This window comes from Chelonia mydas, chromosome 2, assembly GCF_015237465.2.
Source record: "Chelonia mydas isolate rCheMyd1 chromosome 2, rCheMyd1.pri.v2, whole genome shotgun sequence".
NCBI classification, from domain to species: Eukaryota; Metazoa; Chordata; order Testudines; family Cheloniidae; genus Chelonia; species Chelonia mydas.
In genome coordinates, this window is record NC_057850.1 from 111,047,514 (window position 1) to 111,068,242 (window position 20,729).

Below are 20,729 nucleotides of genomic sequence, written 5' to 3' on the forward strand. Positions count from 1 at the left end.
TAGTTCTCATGAATGGCACTGGAATGGCAGCCCTGAATTTTCTTTATTTCATTTCTGCAGAGAATAAATACTGCATAGACAGTAGCACTGCAACTTCCTCATGCTGTCTTGCCCACACGCAGTTCTGAGGCACCAGCTTTGTAGGTAAAAGGGTAGCTCATTCTCCAATGTGATCAAGGGCTTGTCTACAAAGGAAAATGTACTGGCAGAATTATACTGGTATAATTATAATGCTACAGTTATGGCAGTGTAACTTTCCATGTGGACACTTTTATTCCAGAATAAGAGTGTCCATACTGAGTTATACCATTATAACTACAGCAGTATAATGGTAAATTTGTCCATGTAGATAAGACCTAAGGTCCTGATAGAACTCCCATTGACTTATATAGGCACTGGATCAAGGGTGCCAAATGTGTGGATGGTTTGTGACACATGGATACACATCCAGTAAGAACCAGACTGAGACCACTGTAGTTATTTCATATAGACCATGAAGCTGTAGTTAGATGGGGATTTTAACAATAATGACTTGAGCTAGATTTAAACTGGCAACCGACCATTATTAGGGCTAATACGTTTCATTACATTCATATATATTTATTTTAAAAGTTTTCCATAGAGATGGGCCTGCAACTTAACCCAAGATGAAACCTCCCCTTAATTTTGAAAGGTTCAGAATCTGAATCCAGATCTGAACATTACAACTGATCCTTATTGCTATAATGCGCTGACCCATATATCTCAAACATCCCAAAAGCCTTAGGATAGTCAAGATCTGAAATCTGGGTCCCAGATGTATCTCTAATTGTATTAATTGGTCTATTACTAACCATAACACATTTTAATACAAATTATTGCATTACAGTGCAACCCAATCAGATTAGCACCTCATTGTGAGGTCATTGTACATAACACATGTACAAAGCTGTCCCCCGTCCCCATGAAATTTAGGGCAACACTGGCCAGGGAATTTATCTTGCCAACAAAGAAACCTTAACTCAGGTGAGAATCTGCCTAAATATTAGTATACTCGAGAGACAAATAATCAAGCATTTTTAATGCAATTTATGTAACTGATTGCAGGGTCAGATGCTTATTTTGTACTGAAACTGCTGAGAACCCCCAGTTCCCATGCTATCTATAGAAATTAAGGGCACTTGGTACCTTGCAGCATCAGGCTCAAAACCTGGACTACATTTTGAGATTGTTGGTTTTAATGTCAACCAAACCTGTAAGAAATGTGTATGTGTTTTGTGCAAATAGGCATTGACACATACCAGTCAGCTCCTAAATATTTTGCACTTGACATTAACATTTAATTATGCTGCAACTTGCAATTATCTTTCTTTCTGCCTACTCTAAGTCCCTGTTCTGCCTTACAGTGCTCCTTGGCTTCAGCGCTCTATTATTAGGGATGGACTTACCAGTGCTGTAAATCAGCTCAGACAGGACCGAGTGTGATATTATTGTTACGCTTGCCCTTTGCCTGACCAGGGGCCAGTAGAAGTTACATACATATAGTACCTAGAAAAGCTGGTTACAAAAGGGTAGAAGGTAAGATCACCTGTATTGCACTATTTATGGTCCATACACCATGATAAAATGGATCCCTATGGAGATAAAAGCAATCATATTCTGAGCTATGTATCCCTGGCAAGATATTGGAGTAAATACTGGTTAAGTTCTATTTGATATTTTACAGCAGGGTAGTTATAATTGCTTTCCTTTTTCTCCCTTTAACTTTGTACCATATAGAGCATTACTCATTAATTTCCTTACACAACCAGACAGAACAATTGTGGAAGCCCCTTTCCCTGAAAAGGTTACGTGACTGTCCATGTATATAAATACCTGGATTTATTTATGTGTCTGCAGACTGCAATATAAAACAGTGATTTCACCACCATGGGGGATGGGGAACAGTGAAATTTCATTAACTTTCTGTTGGAGATAAAGGAAGTTACATTCCATGATTTATTTAATCAGTTTTTTATGAACCAGAAAGCATTCTGTTACATTGCAGTCAGTTGCATACAGATTCAGGGGGAAAAGCAGCATGAATTTAATTTCCATTATGTCAACACTGGAGCTGGTCGAACCCTTGAGAAAAAAAATTCGCAGAATAAATTCAACAAAAACAGGAATATTTGCTGAATATTATATGATCCAGACAGCACATTTTACCTCCCCCCGACAATATTCATAGATATTTAGCAGACCAGAAACATCCTAGTGAAAGGAATGCATTTTCAAAAGACGACGACTTAGAGTGGTGACAGCTAAACTGTGCACAAATGTTACCAAGTGGTGATCTCGCCTGGGAATTTATTTAGCGGTCACTGCTGTAACTTAAGGGGGGGAAGTGTGTTTATACAAACACACATTTGTATATCTACAATTTAAAGACAAAATAGTAGAATTCCAAATATTAGTAAATGGAATAAATGGGAGATTTGCTATTGATTTCAGTGTGTACTGGCTCAGGCCCATTCTGCTGCATAGCTGCCCTAACTATTCACATATTACAGACTGATTTTTTCAGTCTACATGCACATACATACAGAATGGGTGTACTTAACATTTTCTGTGACGATATTTATCCCATTATGATCACTGTCCAACGTCCCTTGCTCAATAGGTGGTCTAAACGGAAGAATGGAATAAGCGCCAATCTGTCAGTCATTCCAACTGTGTGCAGCAGGTGGCATTTCTTGAATAGTCTCAGTTGTGCTGTGCATGCGCCTCTCGATGAGCCCATCCCAGAGACTCTCTTATCAATGAAGATAAGATGTTCTTTTTACTGTGATAGCACAATCCCTAAACTCCATCTCCAGGAATCTGTTAAGACGAAGTTGGTTACGGTTATTCTTTAACTATAACTCATCCTTCGCTGCCTGGAATTCTGGTGCTTTTACACTTGTGAATAATATTCATAACTTATTTATATGTACAGGATATTTTACTGCTGGTAAAAGCCAAATGTTTCACATGTTTTCCTGGTCCTGCAATTGTGGTTACACAAGAAAAAAAAACAAACAAACCCCTAACAGCTACTTCTTCCTCTCAAGCCACGTTCAGCTTTTCCATCTCTTCTCACCCCCACTGGAGTGGCTGAGCTACTCTGGACATTTCCTTTTTCTGTCTTTTGAACTGCACTCAGCTACTGCTACACCCTCCCCTCCTGAGCTACATTCCACCTGCACCATGTGCCCCTCCATTTTTCCTATCAGGCTGGCTTCTGATTGGGGGAGAAAATGTCACATGGAGTTGGGGTATTTTCTTGGTGTAACTGTTATGTACACCAGTTCTGCATCAGAGAGGGTCACCAATGACCCCCAGTAAATTCCCTATTGCAGAGATCTCAGCACAAACACCAATGTGGTGTTTCCAGGATGCAACTCTGCTCCAAGAATTGACTGTAGTTAGGAAGATTAAGGAAGACAGCAAATTCCCTTGCTGGTTCCAACAGCTCCCCCCGAAAAGGAGCTGTCTCCCAAAACTAACAACACAGCATTTCTTCAGAGATTGAGCTGAGCCAGCACACAAATAATTTGTAAGACTATGTGGAGCAGCACCATCTGGTGATTCCTACTTCTGTACCAGATGATGGGAGGACAGCTAATGTGACACCAATTTTTAAATAAGGCTCCAGAGGCAATCACAGAAATTACAGGCTAGTAGCCTAACTTCAGTACCAGGCAAATTGGTTGAAACTATAGTAACAATCAGAATTATAGACTAACATAATATGCTGGGGAAGAGTCAACACGACTTTTGTAAAAGGAAAACATGCATCACCAATTTATTAGAATTCTTTGAGGGATGTCACCAAAGATGTGGACAAGGGTGATCTAGTTGAGACAGTGTACTTGGACATTCAGAAAGCTTTTGACAAGGTCCTTCACCAAAGGCTCTTAAGCAAAGTACACAGTCATGGGATAAGAGTTCCTCTCATGGATCAGTAACTGGTTACAAGACAGGAAACAAAGGGTAGGAATAAATGGTCAGTTTTCAGAATGGAGAGAGGTAAATAGTGGGGTCCCCAAGTGATCTGTACTGGCTCCAGTGCGGTTCAACATATTAATGAATGATCTGGAGAAAGGGGGTAAACGGTGAGGTGGCAAAATTTGCAGATGATACAGAATCACTCAAGATAGTTAATTCCAAAGCAGACTGGGATCCAAAGGGATCTCACAAAACTAGGTGATAGAGCAACAAAATGGCAGACGAAATTCAACTTTGATAATGCAAAGTAATGCACATTGGAAAACATAATCCCAACTATATATTACACAAAATGATGGGATTTAAATTAGCAGTTACCACTCAAGAAAGAAATCTTGGAGTCATTGTGGATATTTCTCTGAGAACATTTGCTCAATGTGCAGCAGCAGACAAAAAAGCTAACCTAACATTAGGAAAGATATCGATATTTTCTGTCTTACTATCTTACTACCACTGTATAAATCCATGGTTCATCCACACCATGAATACTGGGTGCAGTTCTGGTCACCCCATCTCAAAAAGATATATTAGAAATGGGAATGGTACAGAGAAGGGCAACAAAAATGATTGAGATGAAACAGATTCCATATGAGGAGAGATTAAAAAGACTGGGACTTTTCAGCTTGGAAACGAGCCAATATGATAGTGAAGGGATATGATAGAGATCTATAAAATCATGAATGGAGTGGAGAAAGTGAATAAGGAAGTGTTGTTTACTTCTTCACATAACACAAGAACCAGGGGTCGCCCAATGAAATTAATAGCAGCCGGTTTAAAAAACATACAAAAGGAAGTACTTCAGACAATACATAGTCAACCTGTGGAATCTTGCCATGGATGTTGTGAAGGCCAAAACTATAATGGGGTTCAAAAAAGAATTAGATAAATTCATGGAGGACAGGTCCATCAATGGCTATTAGCCAAGATGATCAGGGATGCAACCCTATGCTCTGGCATCCAGAGCCTCTGACTGTCAGAAGCTGGGAATGGGTGACAGGGGATGGATCACTTGATGATTGCCTGTTCTGTTCATTCCCTTTGAAGCCCCTGGTATTGGCCACTTTCAGAAGACCATAAACTAGGCTAGGTGGATCATTGGTCTGACCCAATATGGTCGTTCTTATGTAATCATCATCTCTTATGTCTTGCTTCAAGACAGTGGCATCTAACTTTTTCAGTCTGAGGGTCGAACTGGCCTTTTTGAAATAATTTGTCTAAGGGCCACAATCAATACATTGGGGCAGATTCTCTGTCCTGTTCCACTCCCTTTACACAATTTATATGGCATAAAAGGAGTAGAAACAACCCACAACCCTGCCCTGCCATGAGTTCCGAGCATGGGGAAAGCCACTAAAGGGCATGGAGTAGGCATAGCCAGTCCCTATACCTCCTCCCTCCAGCCTCCAGGAAGGGAGAGTGGCTGGAGATCACTGTACTCTGTCTATATCCCCAGACAACATATGGTTCCTTGGAGGCTACAGATAACGGTTGTAAGTTAGAGAAGCCATGAGGCTCCTATAACCTGCATCTAGGCTGGGGCAGAGAGTTAAGGAGTCATATATGGCGATTGTTTCTCAACTTCTCTTTTTCACCTCTCCCCTGGGCTCCCTGTGAGTGAGTGTAGGAGCCTCCCTTTTTTTTTTTAAATGTATATTTTATTTCCCTCCCCCCTCTAAAATAAATAAGGGGAGAACAGAAAAAAAACCCCACAACACAAGCACTAAAGACCAAAGGAATGGTAAGGGAGGGAAAGGAAAGGAAGAAAGAGGCAAGGAGGGGAAAGGAGAGTGACAGTTTTGTTTCCATTTGCTAGAATATCCTTCTGGCTCAGGCTCCCCCTTTTGGGCTCCCACAGATTGGCAGGGAAACAGGCAATGTCAGAACAGTCAGCAGGGCTGGTTTACTAGGGAGGGGTTATGGGGAACATGTCACATAACATGTTAAGTCTTTACCTGAGATGCTCTTCCTCTGGTGAGTTTCACCATATTCCCTTGCATCCTCCTCCCACTGTCCATCTGGAAGCTTTCTGTAACCTCTGTGTAGTGATGCAATGACTCACCAGCACAGCACCTCCTGCTGGAGGTCCAGGGAATTAGCTCTTGCAGCCCAGAGCACCCTCTGCAGGCTGGTGTCCTGCTTGCCTCAGGCCCCACCCCCAACCCACATGTCCCTTCCGGACCCCGGTGCCCCTTTATCTTGGGTGCTGCCCCCTGGCAGTACACCCTTTCTCCCTGGGTCTCCCCACCCAGAGGAACCCCCAACCCTTTATCCCCACCTCGCCTCAGTCTATGGCTACTGCCAGTCACCATCTAGCCCCCGCTCCCTGGGGCAGACTGCAGTGTACAAGCCATTGATCATTGGCAAAGGGGAGTTTGGACCTGCTGCCTTTGCCCAAACCCTAGGCTGCAGCCTCTGCAACCCCAGTACCTGATTTGGCCTTTGACAAGGCCTGCAGCCTGGGGAGTTGCCAGGCAGGAGCTCCTCTTACCTTTCCTCAGCTCCCAGACAGCTAGGTCCTTCTCCCTCTGAAGCTAGAGGGAGAGTCCTTTTGAGCTCCTGGCTCACAGCCCTTTACAGGGCCAGCTGTGGCCTGATTGGGGCATGGCCCCAGCTGTGGCTGCCTCCCCAATCAGCCTAGCCTATTGACTCCCCGGGGCACCCCTTTCCCAGGGTTGTTTTAACCCCTTCAGGGCCGGAGCGGATGACTACGCTGCTACACTCTGACACAAGCTTTCTCCTTTCTGTTTGTGGGTGCCTTTTTTTTCCCTTTGTCTGATATGTGGGCACAGCAACTGGCGTTGTCATACTCCTGAGTTCCCTGGAGAAGACAGTAAAATGTATTAGTGATGACATACTATTCGTACATCCTACTTGCTGAGAACCAAACTAGGCAAAACGGCAGCTCACAGACATATTAACCTGCTAACGTGCTTCAAAATAGAGATTGAACAAACGCCACAGGCAGGCCTTTATGCCAGGTTTATGAGATATTTCCACACTCTGACCTCATCTCTGTCAATATCTTCTCTGGGATCCTTGTTATCCAGCGTGAGCTCAGCACCTTTCCTGGCATCTCCCTAGAGCTAGCTCAACATCACAACACCCATCAGAAGACTCCAAACTGGTGCTGTCAACATGTGGTGCTTCCCCACCACTTCCCCAGTGTTTTCACATTCTGCACGGTTGTGTGAGACAATCTAATGTGAGTGCATTATATTGTGACAAGGTACCACGTTAGAATGGAATAGATTTCCCAAAGGCCCTCATATCATTCATCTGCATAGCTATTCTACGGTAATCAGCCACTCTATATCATTATGTGTCACACCACATCACAGAATGTTAAACACAGACAGGGACGGGAAAGCATTTCAATGGGGGTGTTTGTGTTATGAGGACACTCCCACTGCTGTTCTCTATTTAGAGAAGTAACCAATACGTACATTCCCTTCAAGTCACACTGAAGTTAATGGGACTTGAGAGCACTCAGAACAACTTTTAAAAGCTGGCCCCAAAGAGGTAAATCTTAGTAGTTAATAGGAGATTATGTTATTCACTCAGGGCCACTTTGTTGGATCATATTAAAGAAGTTCTGTATTAAAATCACAAATGAGTTTGATTCCCCATAGTTTAAATTCCAGGGTATTACTAATTAAGAGGTCTCTTGGTTTTTGGTACTGTTTCTCTCCCTCTATTTGTGAAACTTGCAAGCTGCTAATTGTGTTAGTACATTCTAAGACAGAGTCTGTTCTCAAAGCAATTCTTTGTAACAATATCTCCTCACACAGAGAGAGACTCAAAGCAATACTCTGTAACAACAGAAACAGCACCCAGAGACTCCCCGCCCTTTTGCTGTATTCATCTCGCTTTGTTAACAATTGTGATTAAAATAGAGATAGAGGATGTATGTGGATGGATGCTTGGTGTGGATAATAACTGAATGATCAGGGAGGTGCCAGCCTAAGAATCCAGTGTCCATCAGCTGAAGAAGGCATCAAGTGAAAATAACCAGAGGACTCCCGGAGGGCAGACTGGAATCCACCCAACAGCCTCAAGAATGGGAGAACCAAAGAACAAGATAACATCTGGCAGCACGGAGCCATCAGGAATGTGCCATCTGCTGATTGATTCAGCAACAGCATGACGAAGCAATTCCCATAGACTGGCATAGGAAGAAATTCCTATAAAAATGGACTCTAGAAAGTGAGAACTTTGGGGTCTGATTCTTCAAACCAACTTCCAGGAGCATCAGATGAGCATCTGACAAGGCCCTGCTCCCTCCTCATGTCCAGGCCACCTGGCCAGTGGCTTGGCATGAGCAACTCTAAGGCTGGTAACTATGATAACAAACTTGCAGAACCTCTGTGTGTGTGTATGAATGAATGTGTGAATAAATATGAAATTGAATGGAATGTAATAGTTATAACTAACTGCTTACTATGATTCTTTCTGTATTCACAATAAATGTGGCATTTTGCCTTTTCCCCTTTAATAAGATCCTGCTGGTTTTTATTTTATTGGTACAACAACTTCCGTGCTGCACATCATGACAAAAGATGCAGCCATGGGACAAATGTGGCCGTAAACCACCATGGTGCTGCCCAAATGCTGGGCCACTCTGGGAACCAGTGGAGCCCACAGCATAAGTTAGAGCAGCTCTGGACTCTATTCTGAATTTTCTGCAACTTTCCTTCTCCCCTGATGCTGGAATTGCTTAAGTGCAGAATGGTCCGGCCCTTCCTCTGCCATCTGACATGCATCTGTGCTGGGGTAACTACCCTGAGGCATGCTCCATCTATATGCTGCATGGACCAGCACCAGGGTCTGGAATCCAGCCCTCAATCTCCACAAGCTAGTTATCATGGAAGTTCATTAGCCTATTTGCTGGTTTTTCAGTATGGTTGAGATCCTAGGGTTTGTGTTGTGTCAACAGCATTTGTTAGAACTCTGAGGAAATTAAGGCTTTGCAATTATCACAAAATAGAAAGTCTTTTGCCTTTTAATTAGTAATCCTATCAAACTTTTAATTCAAAGCAAACTAATCATAGAGGCACAAAGGCAAGGTATGTAAAGTGGATTTCTGCATGACTGGACAAGCCTTCTTAGGGTGCAACTGGCAAGTTCTGTATGCATTAATAAAACAGCAAATATTTGAAACATTTGGGAAAAGTTAATCAGGCAAAAATACAGGATTTTTTAAAAAAACCCATCTTTCTAATTTGCTTATAGTTGCTCATTTAAGGCCAAGTCTGGTCCCACTGAACTCAGAGACATTTTGCCATTAACTTTAGGAAGATTAGGATTTGGTTCTATATGCATATTTCTGCTCCTTACCCTGACTATTAAAAGTTTGGTTCCTATATTAAATGCCTCGAGGAGCCTTGCGGGGCAGTTAGACTCACTCTCCATGGATACGATGTGTGATTTTCTTCTGAGCTACACTCAGGCAAAAAATAATAAACGTTAAAAAAGAACATTTCAAGAGATGCATTTCTGCAAAAGTAATTTTGCTATGGATGCATCTTCCTGAGTAAATGCATCTCACCTTATTTCAGGTCACAGACTTCCTTATAGCCCTCTCTTATTTTAAAAAATGGTCTCTGTCAAACTCATATGTTGTACACATCTGTATGCAGAAATCTGCACTCTTCTTCAATTCAACACTTTCCTTTTCTTAGCAAGTCAATTCAGGAGTAACCTCTCAGAGCACTTTGCCTGATGTTGAAACCTCATGTGTTTTAATTTTTATGTACTGAAGATTATTTTTATGTGTCTTTTCAGGCCCATTCATTGTTATTATTAAAAGAAAAATCTTAAGCATAGAAAAGTGTTTGTGAGTGGAGAAAGGCATGGACAGCTATTGTTTTTAGTTCCCGAATGTCAACACTGGACTAGTTTCACTGACTTTACTGCTCAAAGGTATAAGTCTACTCTCCATGTGCATGTTTAGCTGTCAGTAAAGACGATAGGCTGGCATTAATACATATACGTCGAAGGGTGAGTATATACTGCTCTGAGGCCTAGAGCCTACACTGTGGCTGAGGAGCACACAGCGCAGCTCAGAAGGGGGTGGCTCAAGGCGATCTCTGCTTTTCTCCAATCCTGAGGTGGACGCATGCCAGAAGAGTCCCCCTGCATAACTTTGAACAGCAAAAAGGTTCTTATTAAGAAATCTCTTGAAGACTTCGGGAGCGTTCATTAAAGAAAACCTGCTAAACGCACAACGAGTACAAGAAAAAAAGCCTGTAACAAGGGGGCCCGGCTGCAAGTATTCAAACCAGGTGACCAAGCTCAGAGTCCAAATTATTGGCCTGATGGCAGGGATCCTTTGAGGCAGTCAGGCAGGAGGGCCCCATCAGCTGCTATGAAATCAGGCAAGGGGAGAAGAAAAAAAGAGACCCAAGTCTATTATCTGAATCTATTACAAGCCTGGCAAGACCAAGAGGGGTTCCTCATAACCCCGTATCCTTTTTTATGCTTAAGATTTTTCCTTTGGACTCAGAATTAGAACCCCAGGTGCCCACAGCACAAATGGCTGGGCCCATGTAGATGAGCTAAGGTCTGCAAACTGAACAGAAGACAAGGAACTTTTTAATTCATTTCCCACGATATTCTCACTCCTACCAGGGCAGACCTATCGAACATACCACCATATTGAAACAGTCAGAGGACAACAGGTCAGGGAAACTCTGCAGCTGCTCCCTTGTAAAATATGGGATACTGTGTGGGATGAACTCCAAGCTATGTTGGTCCTGGGGGTGGTTGAATAAATCACATAGTCACGGGAGAAATCCCATTGTACTAGTGCCAAAGCAGGACAGCATGACCCATTTCTGCACTGATTTCCAAAAGATCAATGCAACATCAAAATTCAATGCCTACCTGATGGTGAACTATGAGAATGGTCGGGAGCTGTCAGATATACATCCTCTTAAGACCTTTCAAAAGGTTACTGGCAAATACTGTTGATGCCAGACTCCTAGGAGAGGACAACCTTTTCCATGTCCTTTGGCTTGTATCAATTCAGGAGAATGCCTTCTGGTTCCCATGGGACAGTAGAGACTTTCCAGAGGCTCATGGACTGGAAACATCAACTGCATGGGCAGTATTCTGCCACCTACCTGGATGACATCATTATCTACAGTCCAGATTGGGAGAGCCACATAAAGCAGCTTGCAGCAGTGCTCCGGACCCCCTCAGATGCCGGTCTAACACCTAATCTGGAGAAATATAAAATAGGGAACTACAAAGTTATGTATTTGGGCTACATCAGAGGCCACTAGTCAATAAGATACAAGCATTGATAGACTGTCCAGCGCCCATGACAAAGAAACAAGTCTGGCATTTCCTGGGTCTGGCAAGATATTATTAGTGCTTCTTGCCAGGATTTGCCACCATCACAGCCCCTGCTCACAGACCCCAAAGAGTGGATGCCCAAGGAAGTTCTAGTGGTCAGAGGCTTGTGATCAAACCTTCAAGACATTGCAGGATGTTTATGTTGTCCTTTTTAATTTGGACTTGGCAAAAAGATGCCTCAGATGTGGGAGTAGGGATGGTCCTTTCACAGGAGATTGATATGACAGAGAAGAACACGCACTACACTTTATATAAGCTGGAAGCCATTGCCTCAAGAAAAAATATACTCCATCACAAAGAAGGATACACTGGTGGCAGGGGTGAAAGTAAGTTAAAGGACTTACCGGGGCAATTTAAAGGGCCCAGGGCTCCGGTTGTCACTACCGCAGTGGAGCCCCAGGCCCTTTAAATCACTGACGAGCCCTGGGGGCTCCCGACTGCCACCACTATCCCGGGGCTCTGGCAGAGCTTTAAAGGGCCTGGGGCTCCGCTGTGGTAGCGTCTGCTGGAGTCCCGAGCCCTTTAAATCCCTGCCTGAGCCCTGATGCCCGAGCCCTGGGGTAGCGGTGGCCAGGCTCTGTCGGGAATTTAAAGGTCTCCAGCAGCCGCTACCGCCCCGGCCCTTTAAATCCCCTCCGGAGCCACACCACTGCTACCCCAGGGCTTCGGCAGCAGGGCTCTGGCGGGGATTTAAAGGGCCCGGGTGGTAGCGGCTGCTGGAGGTCCGGGGCCCTTTAAATCCCTGCCGGAGCCCCGCTGCCGCTATCCCAGGGCTTTAAATTGCCGCCTGGGAAAGCCGGTCCCGGTACAGCGCACCGGCTCTTGCCGTTACGCCGTATTGGCTTACTTTCACCTCTGACTGGCAGTGAAGTGGGCCATGGCTGCACTACAGTAGTATTTGTTGGGAAACTCCTTTTCTTTGGTCATAGACCAGATTCCATTCAGGTGGCTGCATACGCTAAAAGACACTAACCCATGGAAAATGCATTGGTACCTGTCATTGTAGTCTTATCGTTGCCAGGCGCTTCACTGGGCCTGCAAGAAACACCAGAACACGGATTTATTTTCATAAGAAATTGGTGCTTCCAATCCCAATGAATACACCCCTGTGCCGGTCCTGAGGGAGATGGTGGGTGATGGGGTATATAAACCCCCCAGTAGCATGGAAGAGGATAAGGAGCTGCTTTGGGCTGGAGTGACTCCACCCCTCCGCACTGCAAATCATGCCAGCACTGGAGGAGGAATTCAAAGGAGAGAACTCCACTCAGGTGGGGGCAACCCTGGGGAGGGACCAGGCTGTTGAACCGTCAGCAGATTCTCTGACTTCACAGAAGGAGACTGTGGATCCCCTGAGCTAAAAAGGGGAAAGAGACAGACATGCACTGGAGACCCAATGACCTCAGAAGTGGACTGTGATACTCCCAGAGCCCTCTGGGGTAAGAGAGGCCCATATCCTCACAGGAGCTGCCTACAGAGTCACCTCACCTTTTCTTTTTCCCTTCATACCTTTATTTCACCTCAAACGCTGATTGTGGGCTGTTTTGGTATTTTACCTGGGATCCCAAGAGGGCAAGAAACACGTGGCTGGATGGATTGAGCGCCAGCCCACTAGAAAGACACACCCCCTCCCCACATCACCTGCTGGGATGGGGTAATTGGACTTCCATTAAAGGGGGCACCCTACCATGGACAGATTTGTGACAATAATGAGCTCCAGAAAATGGCAGATAATAAATGCTGGACATATTTGAAATAATAAATGTAAATCTGCTGCAATAAGCATGCTGCTCAAATAGAGTATTGATCTTAGCTTTACATTCTTTAACAGAGCCACCCTCATCTCTATGAATATCACTGTTAAGTGTGGTTGGTACTACAAAAGGTCCAATTGTTATTGAGATAAGTATTCTCCCATCCTTGACAGCAGAGAACCTGTTTGCACAGTGATGACTCAGTCAGCCACTCCAGCTGGCATTTCAGAAGTGCTCACTATTCTTATAATTGCTGAGTACTCTTTCTTGAGAAATGTAATCTTCAAATGTTAAACCATTAACTTTGCAAGGGCTCATGGGTCAGACGTAAAACCTGTTTTAGGTTAAACACAAAAAAATAATCTAGATTATTTGGGAGTTTTTCAAGAGCGAACAACAGATTCTGGAAGAGTCTGATAATACAAAACACTTCCAGAAAGCCATTTGGAATTGTTTTGCTTTGTTTTATTCCGACTCATGTTTGCTGTGTTTTGGATGGAGTTTTTAGTGTCCTGGGTTTCCTGTAAAAGGAATCCTTCATTCTTCTCACACCCCTTTCATTTACCCTTACAGTTTCAAACAAAATATTAACCCTTAGCTTTGGCAAGAGTATTGTTTGGTCTTTTCAAGTGCATAATTTCATCTTCCATAATCAGAGGGATTGTAACCAAGACATTACACAAGTCTTGGCCTTTTAGTTGCAACATTAATGCCCGCATACCTTTGACAGTATTTTATATACAGTAAATTGGTCTTTCATGGACACAGCAAGGTGCATGGAAGGGCCTTTCAACTTCCTTCCTGTAAAAATATGCAGTAATAAAGCTACAGCTGTCATACCTCAAAGATCTTGCTTCTTTTTTTATGTCAACAGAAGAAATCTAAACCCTGAGAAGTCTTTTCCAAATGGTTTCTTAGCCACCACTTCTTGGGATGCTGCACCATTATTATATTCGATGAAACATATCAAAATATTGCTATAGAAACATGAACCTTCAGGTTTTCCCTCACACTACCTAATGTTTAGATTTTGTTTCTAGATGGCAGTGTGTACCCATCTTGTTAAAAATGGTGACTGCATTAAAAGTAGAGCAGAAATATTCTTCATCTCCTGTAGTAACAACTCCTACTTCTAATCCAAAGACAGCACTTTAACTGCCATTGGGGCTCCATAGGGGCCACTAGGAGACTCACCATTATTACTGATGATGATTATATGCATTGCGGTAAAGCCTAGAGGGCCAAACAGAGATTGAGGCCCCACTGTGTTAGGCACTGAGGAAATATATAGTATGAGAGTCAGTCCCTGCCCCTGGGGAGTTTAGGCCTGGATTCACAAAAGGAATTAGGCACCTAAGTCCCATTTTCAGGACCACTACAATGCATAAAACTGCTGCTGCTGAACCCTGTAGGCACCTAAACTCACTTGGTGCCTAAGTTTTTGCAGTAAAAATTCCCTAAGCACCTATGTTTCTGCCTCTGAGCATGCATACTGCTGCCTCCCTCGAGGCACCAAGCTCCCATCTAACCAAAAGACAATTATGGTTTCTAAAGGTTTATTGCTGTCTTCCGTACACACTAACATGTACATACATTTAAAAGCTTAAATTCAGTGCATGTTTTCTGAGTCCAACTCTGTCTTAAACTGATAGACTGCATCTGCTCTGGTGTGCTGTTACTGTTTATCTCACAAATGCTAATCTAATATACTGCCATGAAAAGCTCTTCAAATCTGTCTCTCTTTTCCATGACTGTACCATAAAGCAAGTTAATTTGCATTAAAAATACATATAAAAACACTGCTGAAAAGGTAACTTGCCCTGCAAAAAGGAAAGACACTCTCAAGACTACTGCTCAGTGTACAATGTGGCCAAGGTTTTCAAAAGGACTAATGATTTTGGGTGTTTCAAGTTTTTGGATGCTTAACTTGAGACACCTTAAGTGGTCCAGCAATTTCTGAAAATCAGGCCCCTTTAAGGTTTTTCAGGTTGGACACCCAAAAATGGAGGTACCCAAAAATCACTCTTCTTTTTATAGGTTTCAGAGTAGCAGCCGTGTTAGTCTGTATTCGCAAAAAGAAAAGGAGGACTTGTGGCACCTTAGAGACTAACCAATTTATTTGAGCATAAGCTTTCGTGAGCTACATGCATCCGATGAAGTGAGCTGTAGCTCACGAAAGCTTATGCTCAAATAAATTTGTTAGTCTCTGAGGTGCCACAAGTCCTCCTTTTCTTCTTATTATGAGGCATCTCCACTACTGGAGGTTTGCCACCATGGTAGACCCTTCATTACAGTCTTCTATTAATCAATTTGTGGATGAATAGTCATTTTGATCCATCCAGGATACCACATTGTGCATTGTGACAGATTTCAATTGGTCCACCAAGCCGCTGCGGGGCGGTGGGAAGCTACTGCCTCAGTGGCAGGCCTTGGTTACACCTTTCTGTCACTAGGGAATTAGCGGAGGGAGGTGTGCCGGCCACAGTCAGTGGCGCGCCCCTCGGGCAGGGGGAGCGCCGGCCACAGTCAGTGGTGTTGTCGGGATTCTGCTACCCGAGGCGGGTTGGCCAGGGTCGGGGGACGCAGGCCCACCCAACTCCACTGTGTTCCAGCCCAGGGCCCTGACAGTGGCGGGAGGAGAGGGTCCCGCCGCTGGGTCAGCGGGGAGCCATCCACAACATGCTGACCAAATAGACCCACCGCACTGTGCAGTTCTGCCCTGGGCTACTTCCTACCCAGTCTCTCAAGCGGGTCCCTCTGGTCCCTCCAGCTCGTCAGGGTATTCAGCTGCTGGCAGCTCCAGCTCCCCCTCCGCATCAGGCTCACGCTGGCCTGGGTTACTGCCTGGCTCCTCCAGTTCCTCTGGGTACTCGGCGGCTGGCAGTCCTGGTAGCCCCAGTCCTTCCTCCAGATCAGGTTTCTCCTGGTCCAGGGCCTCCCCTGGCTCGACAGCAGGGTCTGGAGGGAACAGCCAGCGGCCTGTGTCTCCCTCCCTCCCTGGTGCTGCCCTGACTGGGCAAAGGGCCCCGCCCTTTGTACTTCCTGTCCCACCCCTCCCCTTCCAGGGGTTGGAGTAACCTTGGTCTGGCACCGCCACACTCAGGCTGAGAGAGTGGCTCTTTACCCTCTGGTTCAGAGGAAAGCCACCCTGGCTCCCTACATCCATCCAAGATCTTTTTCTGTCTTGTGTTCTTCTGCTATCAACTTTCCCTTTCAGTGCATTGCCTACTGAACCCTTTAAAATTTGCCCTGCAAATTGAATCTCTCTTTTCATCAGATCTCTGACTAGCATTTGCTGTGTTCCAGTCATCTCTAAGACATTTTCGTTAGTCGAGCCATGAATTTTTCAGAATTCTTCAGCACCACCATAATTCGAAGAATTGTAGTTCCTTATTAAAGATTATTTGAATGTCCATGTTTCTCAGCAATAAACTTACATTTGGTCTGTGTTAAATTAAGAGTTGGAATTCAGTTTGCAGATTTATGTCCCTTTTCAGCAGATGTTTATTCTTCCAGAATGTCTCTTTAGCTCTTGCTATTCTGGTACTGGAATTCTGTATCCAATAATCATCTTCTGTAATGATGCTTCCGAAGTAGCAATAATTTCTCATTTACTGTATGGCTGTGTCATTCCCTGGAATCTTGCATGTTTTCCCAGGATCCTTGCATACCACTATAGTTTTTATCTTGGTCACATTCAAGTCTAGACCATATTCTTTGGCATATTCATATATAATCTCCATTAACTTCACCAGACCTCCTTCTGAATCAGTTAGCAGTACTGTGACATCTGCACAGTGAATATTATTCACCCATTTTCCCATTCATCTTAAGACTTTCTTGTTTATTCAATTAATTTAATCAAACACTTGCTATAAATGTTGAATAAAGTCAGTGACATTACACAATCTTGTCTCATTCTTCTCTTGAGCTCTATTAATTTTCATTTTCATCTGCCATTACAAGTGCTTTCTGATTCCAGTATAATTGTTTAATTACTTGGAGTTCATATCCATCAATCCCTACAGTTCTTAATATATTGAGTAATTTGTATCTGCAGATTCTTTTAAATATTTTTTTGGAAATCAATAAAAAAACAAATACCTTGTTTTCCCCAGTTCAACTGATCTTTCTAGTATGAACTTAAAGTTCATAATGGCATTTATCATGCCCTTTCCATGTTTGAGGCTGAATTGTTTGTTTCTTTCCTTATCAAAAACTTTCCTTGTCCTCAGTCTTGAACAACTTGCAAAAGTATCAAAGAGGCATGCAATATTAGGCTGATTGTTTTGAAGTCTTTATGGATGATGAATTAGTTTGATATTCAGTTTAATCAATACCAAAGAAGTTACAGAAAGTCAAATGCTATCTAGGATGGAAACTTGAAGCTCTGAGGAATCATGAGATACAAAATCACTATCAAGAAGAAGCGTTGTGGATCATGAATGAAAAGCAACATCTGAAAGCAGCTATCAAACAAGCAGATAAACATGTAGGGAAGAAGTTAACAGCTTTGAAATCATTGTTCTGATAGATGAAAGAAGAAAAGTAAAAGCACAAAGATTGACAACAGAAAAAGAGGAATACAAAAGACTAAATACAATTATAAGAATAAATGCAGATTAGTAAAGTCTGAATGACTCAATGAAAAATGCAAAGAAATTGAACAACCGGATACAGAGAACAAAGTGAGATGTATCAAAAGATAAGACCCTTCAATTACAAAAGAAGGTGACCAATACGACCCTTATGGACAATATTCAACACACCCTAAAGACAAGAATGAAAGATGGAAGGAATATATCAAGGAACTATATGTTGATGATAGGCCTGAAAAAATTCAGCTAGAGATTAATCTAGTAAACCTGCCTGTGATGGGGTGGACTATGCCTGTAGGTCACCTCGTGGAGGCCTCAGGGTTCTGCCACACCCATCCCAGGAAAGGAGCAGTGGAGAGGTCCTCCAAATGGCCTGGAATGTTGTGAGGAAGCAACCAATCAGAGGGGCTGCTGGAACGGTCACTCAGGGGACAGTAGGGCCATATAAAAGGAGCTGTAGAAAACAGAGCAGCAGTTAGTTGCTGCTTGGAGCTGGAAAAGAAAAGACTGTGTGCCTGGCTGGGAGAGCAGGAGGACCAAAGACAGTCTGCTGGCAGGGACCGGAGGAGCGAGAGGCTCCTGGCTGGCTGCTAGGACTGAGCCAAAGACAGTCTGATAGCAGGGACTAGTGGATCAATGAAGAAGTTCCTGGCTCGCTGCTGGGACTGAGTGAGGACTGAGCCCAGGGAGGGCCGCAGGAAGATAGTGTCTCCAGGGAGGAAGAGCTGGGGATATGGCCCATACCAGGGCTGGAACTACTTAAAGGCTGAGCCCAGGGAAAGCTAGGGAGACATCACCAGAAGGGTACTGAGATAGGCGCTGGTGGACTGTATACCCTGGAAAGGGACTGTTCTGGTTCACATGAAGACAGTGTGAGTGACTCAGCCGGAGGGCTGAGTCGCTGAAAAAAAAAAACCCACCTGAGAACCACAGAAAGGGGTCACCAGAACTAAAAGAATGCAGACACGCCCAACCAGAGGGGGCGCTTGCAAGAGGTGGGCGCGGACCCCGTTACACTGCCAATAATGGATGAAGAAATCGTGGTAGCAATAAAAAGACTTCTGAACGGAAAAACACCAGGTTGTAATAGAATACTGGCTGAATTGTTAAAAAGCACAGGAGATGAAAAACCCTGTCAGAGACCATGAAGAATGCATTTGAGACAGAGAATTGCCAGAAGACTTTACAACCTCAGCATGTATCCAAATCCCCCCTGAAGAACAATGCTATAGATTGTAAAGATTACAGAACAAATCAGCCTCATGTTGTATGTCTGAAATCACAAGTCACTTGAAAATCCCAGGCCATTTGCTTTTGACCCCATTATTCCCTCCCAGTCCTCCATTTTTGTTTGTCTCATCTCACTGCTGCATCTTGGCATATTGTAAGTTCTTTGGTGCAAAGAGTACGGTTTTTGCTTTAAAAGTGTGTTTAGTTCTGTGACCCAGAAACATCTTGATCCAGCTGGCAGAGGGCACAGGAGGTGCATAGAGTTTTACAGGAATCCCCTGGATCAGATGAATGCATATTAAGTTTCCAAAAGGTGGCATGTGAGGTCTCTACCAAAAACCAAGAGCCCACTGGTCATAACCATTACAAAATAAATGTAGGGATAATGTTTAAGGAATTATGTATCTGTACTGAAAATAATGTTCTTAAGGTATGTGAATTAAAACACATCACCAGAAGGTGATAAACATGCTCCTGTCAAATAGGAAGGAAGAGATACTCTCTTTCTCTCCAGCTGGTTATGTGTGTATTCTGTATTGTCTGCTTCACAATGAAGACCTAGCTACAGTCTGAGTTCAATACTAATCAGGAGATTGCGACATTGACAAGAAAGAGGCGTATGGTGGGGGGGGGAGAAACACCAACAGGGGGCATCTTGTTTATAGATAAAGACACTGGATTGGGGGGTGTAACTGGGGGCACAGAGAGAGACTCCCAAGTTCTTTTCCACTGAGGAGGCAAGCTGACAGCATGACTCATCTCATGAACAGTAGATCATAGCCAAGTCTGGCTGTAAAACGCTTGGAGGACTTTAGATGAGCACTGTTCTATAAGATATGAAAGTACCTAGTTAAGTAAGTCTGTGTTCCAGAGTGCAAGTTATGATTTTATTTTATATGGCACCATGTGTTCCCAACATTTCTACTTGCAATGCTATCATTTGAAACTCTACTCTTTGCTAAATCAACTTTTGCTTGTTTTCGCTACAAACAGATCTAAGTGCTATGTGTTAAACAGAGCTGTGAGCTTAGATGTAACTGGTTTGCTGGGGGGGGGGGTACCATTCCTTTGGGAGCAGCGAATCTGTCAATTCTATGAATGTCCAGTAGATCAGGGGCTGGACACTCAAGGGAGACACTCGGAGGTTGGAGTGTGCCTATCATTAACCTACAGAAGGACAGTGGAGCCTGTGTAGGCTAAGAGGGGAGTTCTTGTGGCCGGGGGGCGTGGGGAGGGAAGGAGAATGGTTTAGGGAACTGACCCATGGCAGGCACAGACAAGGCTCCCTCATTCTAAGGGCAGGTGGTAGCGAGACGCCTCAGAACCAAGGGTGCCTCTGGGAAGTGTCACAACTACCTCCTACAAAGATGTCCTGATCCCTCCTGCTGTTTAGAAATAAGCACTCAGCATTATGTGCAGACATCGCCATGGTGCAATGCTCCTCCACTAGGCTCTGTGCACTGGAATTCTGAGACTTAGGAAGACTCATGGTGGCAGAAATTCAGGATGTCAAAGGCCATTTCCCTAGAAATCTGTGCAGAGCTGGGCCCAGAGCTGCAACATCAGCTGGACCACCCACATGAGAGCTCCCTTCAGCATGGAGAAGTGCATGGTCAATGCCACCCGGAAGCTCGCTATCCCTGAGTGCTGCTGGTCAGTAGCTAATGGGTTTGGTTTTGGTAGATCAACCACTGGAGCTCTTGTCATGGAGGTGTGCACTGCTATCAAGGAGGTCCTCTCTCTCTTTCTCTCTGGGTTGTAAGGCCTGGCAACGAACAGGAGGTTA

General features: G+C 44.0%; 1 long non-coding RNA gene across 10 annotated transcripts in view; it reads right to left on the minus strand.

Annotated features, from left to right (window-relative positions):
* Window positions 1-1,959: 1,959 nt before the first annotated feature.
* LOC122464539 overlaps window positions 1,960-20,729 on the minus strand; it is a 56,419-nt gene continuing 37,649 nt past the window's right edge. For 2 of the 10 annotated variants that reach the window (XR_006288679.1, XR_006288680.1), the window contains exons 2-5: window positions 12,359-12,399; window positions 11,130-11,228; window positions 5,961-6,081; window positions 1,960-2,841 (exon numbers count right to left, since the gene is read on the minus strand). This is a non-coding gene — a long non-coding RNA (uncharacterized LOC122464539). Of the gene's footprint in view, window positions 2,842-5,960; window positions 6,085-6,435; window positions 6,550-10,890; window positions 10,947-11,129; window positions 11,229-12,358; window positions 12,400-20,729 lie in introns of those variants that run through there. The other 8 variants (XR_006288683.1, XR_006288685.1, XR_006288682.1 and 5 more) reach the window with 7 other exon arrangements.